General features: G+C 42.0%; 1 protein-coding gene across 1 annotated transcript in view; it reads right to left on the reverse strand.

Annotated features, from left to right (window-relative positions):
- Positions 1–5000, reverse strand: part of LOC137980420 (protein-cysteine N-palmitoyltransferase HHAT-like) — a 96156-nt gene that overhangs the window by 69719 nt on the left and 21437 nt on the right. The gene's annotated exons all lie outside the window — the stretch shown is intronic.

A 5000-nucleotide genomic window follows, 5' to 3' on the forward strand; every position in this document is an offset into this window, starting at 1 on the left:
ACAGAGTCAAGGTTAAGGACCAAAAGAAAAAAACTAGGAAAGAATGACTTTACAAAATACATATTTGTCATAAGGAATTTAGGAATTGAGAAAGAAAAGACTCACATTAGGAGCATGGAATATTCGTCCACTCATGGACAAAGATGACTCAGCAAGACCCCAAAGCAGAACAGCCCTCGTTGCAAAAGAGTTATCTCGCTACAACATTGACATTGCGGCCCTAAGTGAAACTCGGCTTTGGATAAAGAAATCACAACCAGGATACTTTGGATAAAGAAATCACAACCAGGATACAGAAAGCACACCCGGCACTTGGCAGACTCCGCACCAAGGTCCTACCGCACAAAGGCCTTCGCTTTGCAACTAAGCTCAAAGTTTACAACGCTGTAGTTATTTCTTCACTGCTCTACGGCTGTGAAACATGGACTCTGTACCGCAGACATGTTAAACAGCTGGAACAGTTCCACACACGATCATTACGATCAATTATGCGGATACGGTGGTAGGATCGGGCCACAAATCAAGAAGTCCTTGACAGAGCCAATTCTACCAGCATTGCAGCTAAAATCCTTCAGGCACAACTACGCTGGACTGGCCACGTGATCCGGATGGATGAAACTCGGATCCCACGCCAGCTCTTCTATGATGAGTTGGTGTCGGGCCACCGACACCAACTCAGTTGGATTCGCTCTGACGAAGGGCTAACGCAACTCAGTTGCATTCGCTCTGACGAAGGGCTAACGCTCGAAACGTCAGCTTTTAGAATCTCTGTACGGTGGCCGATTTACATTATCAACTCCGTTGATAAAACCAAATTTTTGAATACTACTTCCCCACCGACGCAGCACCACAGTTTCTTTAGAAACTACTCCTTCATTCACCGTAAACAGGGCCGTCCAAAGAAGAGGTACAAGGACAATTTGAAAACCAACCTCAAATGGGCTGGTGTTCATCCCAAGGAACTGGAAACATCTGCAGCGGACAGATCGGGCTGGCGAGTGACAATAAGAAGTGCTGCTAACAACTTTGAAAAAGACCGCCGACAACGCCTTGCAGCAGCCCGTGAGCGTCGACACAGAGCTGCGTCATCGGCCCCACCAACAGAAGGGATTCCATGCGAAATCCGCAATCGACTCTGTGCCTCCGCATTTGGACTACGCTGTCACATGCCTTCACACCGCTGACATTATTTTACTTTCTATTTTTTTCTTTTTTTTTTTTTTTTTTTTTTTGCAGTTTAGCACATGTACATTGTTTTGGAGCGCAACGTAAAGTCTTCCTCTTTTATCGAGAGACAACCAACATTTGTCATAAGAGGATAAAAACGATTTAAAAGCGATTTAATAGTGCATATCGACAACAGCCACTTTAAAAATCTTTTATGGTCTTTTATTTTCCTGTTTGCCCAATGAGTGAAACGTCACAAAACGAAATTTGTTTCCGGCGTTTGGTCAACTTCCATCATCCGATCAACCAAAAATAAAACTTTGCTTTTAAAATGGAACAGCGAAGAATTTTCTTTCTGCAAGTAAAGCCCCTGTTAAAACTTCCATCTTTTGTTACTGTTTCAAACTAAATTAGAGAGACCGCATTCGAGAATAGAATACACTACTGTAGAGAATAGACCCATATCACTCAATGTCCAAACAAAAGATTTTGCCCGTCGAACCTCTCATTCAGTGTGAGGCTGGACGGGCAAAGACAATGCAAAGACAAAGCCTTTTATATTCCCCACGGACTCCAAAATAGCCGCAGAGTGATAAAGGTGAATTGCCGGAATACGAGAGAGAGCAACCGTTTGATTTTTCATCGAGCATGCGCGAAGTACGTCACACCCCACGAGGACCCCACGATATGTATTTGACATCAATTTTGACATCAAAAATGTTGTTTTATCAACGGAGTTGATAATGTAAATTGGCCACCGTACAGAGATTCTAAAAGCTGACGTTTCGAGCGTTAGCCCTTCGTCGGAGCGTTAGCCCTCCGACGAAGGGCTAACGCTCGAAACGTCAGCTTTTAGAATCTCTGTACGGTGACCAATTTACATTATCAACTCCGTTGATAAAACCAAATTTTTGTATACTACTTCCCCACCGACGCAGCACCACAGTTTCTTAGAAACTACCCCTTCGTTCAATTTTGACATCACTTCGTCTTATTTCGCGGGAAATCGCTACACAGCAGGCTCGCCCAAACGCAGGAAAAAACGCAGCAGTTACGTAGCTGAACGCACGCGCAAGCGCCAAAACAAGTTTACTTACTCGTTTTACCAGTTCAAATTTAATTTATTCGTCCTTGGCGGTTTTTTTTCAGCCCGCTCCACGGACTGTTGATTTCAGTCTGCGGTTGAAAAATTCTGATCACGTGATAACATTTTTTGTGGCTCTGCGGTTTTGAAAATACCGACCACGTTCCTCCTTATTGCTAAGCGATTTTGAGAGTTCTTTCCCTCTGGTATACGCGCTCCTCGATGTTTCTCCGACTTAGACGTTGTTACATCCAGTACATTTAGTTTCATACGTCACACTTTCTCTATTGCACGGTCCTTTCCCATCTGTCCTACACAATGGCCAGTCTTCTCGATATTCAAACGCGTTATTGGCTTCGACACATGAGATTTCACAGAAAATAGTACTAATGGAGGAGATGTTAGAAATTGATTACAGGGGTGAATGAAATAGAGATGTATTTTTCCGATGGTGACTCGGGGATACTCGGAAAAAATCCGAGTGCTTCTTTGCAGTAGCTCGAGTCGAACCTACGACCGGTTTCCAGTTGCTAGTTTGGATGCTCTATACCACACTGGAGGGAGCTAGGCCATTAAACTAGGTTTTTTCATGAGAACAGAGTTCAATTTTCCACAGGGTTAGTTTGGAAGGGCAACATGGCCGCCGTAATAATAACGTGAAAACCAGGGATTAAAAGACCAGCTTACGCAGATGTTCATGACAACGGCATCGCACGTAGAATCGCTTTTGAAAAAGACACTACGGTGAAGGGGAGGAAAAAAGAACCCACATGTCCCCCTCCTCAAATTTATCTGAAATACACAATTGCTAATTTACTCTGAATTGTGTCAGTATACTGTAAGACAGTTCATGTTATTCCAACAAAGGGATACTTAGCCCCCTGAAGCAAATTGAAAGAGGTGGAAGAATCACGAAAGGGTAACATTTTGAATTTTTGTCTTTATTGTTGTTGCCATTGTCTGCTCAAACTCCCTACCTCATTTTTGCCAGCAGTGTTTGGAACATAGAACATGTTTTTAAATGACACTGCTTTATGCTCATAGTTTTGTTTTCCAAAAGTGTTTTGTTTGAATGGAGAAAGTTTTCCATTTCAGGAGTCCTTGTGTCTCTAATGTAGGAATGCCTGCATACACTTGTAAGCAAAGGAATTACACTACAGCAACAACATTGATGAATATTATCTTATTGTTGGTAATGCATTCTTTTTTAAAGCGACAGTAGTTTCTATGGTAACAGATGACATGGGGAGGTTTTTGCGGTATAGGGGTAATGCAAGGGCAAATGGCCTGTGACATATAATAATTAAAGTCAAATCGTAGACATAGTCTGATGCTACTCTGGTTTAGAGAGTTATAAATGTAGCTTGAAAAGTTGTGATTCAAAGACCCTTTGAATGGTCACTTTTGAAGTCAGGGTCTTTTTAAGGGCCCCTGTGACAAAAAAAAAATCACTTCCTTTTTTCCTTCAGATTTTGAAAGTGTGTTTGCTTAACACCTGACTGGCAAAATTTTGAGCTTTGATTTTCATCCAAGGCCGTTTACTTTGAGTGAAAGTTTTGGATTTAACGGTACGCCTTTACTCACGTTCAAAACTGAGCGATTGGACCTCAGACGGTTTATTTATCAAGCTGAATATTTCATATTTCAAAAATGGCCTATTACATGTCTTTTTTAAAACCGTAGTGTTTAATTATTATATTATTATTATTATATGGAACACAGGAGTCTTTACTTGACATTGATATTCCTGATCAAAGAAGCGGCCAACCTGTTTGTGTCCAAAACTAATCCTTAGGGAACTGAGTTCCTTTCATAGTTTGGAGCAACTAGAAAGTGTAGGGCCACATTTTATGTTACGGCCTGTTTATGCTCGGCATCAAATAGCCTAAGGAAACGGAAGATTTGTGGAGTCTTTGCCATAATCTGTCAGTTGTTCGTTTGAAGGGATTAATTTCTGACGAAATTGGGTTGCTGTGCCGGTGGGAAGTAAAACACGAAAATATGGTTTTATCCAACGAGTTTCAAGCGTTAAGTTTTTTCACTCTGACGATCAGCCCACCATTGGCTCAGTTGCTTGAACACCGGGCTGCCACGCGGGAGGCCGTGAGTTCGACTCCGCCCGGACCAACACGCAGGGTCTTTAAGGAGGGGGGCCTACTATTGTTATTACGCATACGTTCTGCGCATCTCGAGATGCTCCGGTTTCCCGTTGGTGGTGCTTACAAAAACAGGGACATTCTTGTGCGGTTTAAAACTATGCGGAGAAAGGAGAACTTAGCTAGTGCTCTTGCTATCCAAAAAAGGAAATTGGGGATAGCCATGCATTTTTCAGAGATAATTAAGCTTCATTTTTGCAAAAAGAACGTCATACATTGCTTTGTAGTTTAAAGCTTTTTACAAATAATTGATGATTTGGATCTGACGTCAGGGCGGCCATGTTGGATTGCAAGAACAATGGGCCCTTTGCAGGATAGTGATTATTACTACGCATACGCATACGTTCTGCGCATCTCGAGATGCTCCGGTTTCCCGTTGGTGGTGCTTACAAAAACAGGGACATTCTTGTGCGGTTTAAAACTATGCGGAGAAAGGAGAACTTAGCTAGTGCTCTTGCTATCCAAAAAAGGAAATTGGGGATAGCCATGCATTTTTCAGAGATAATTAAGCTTCATTTTTGCAAAAAGAACGTCATACATTGCTTTGTAGTTTAAAGCTTTTTACAAATAATTGATGATTTGGATCTGACGTC

This window comes from Montipora foliosa, chromosome 12 (genome assembly GCF_036669935.1).
Source record: "Montipora foliosa isolate CH-2021 chromosome 12, ASM3666993v2, whole genome shotgun sequence".
NCBI classification, from domain to species: domain Eukaryota; kingdom Metazoa; phylum Cnidaria; class Anthozoa; order Scleractinia; family Acroporidae; genus Montipora; species Montipora foliosa.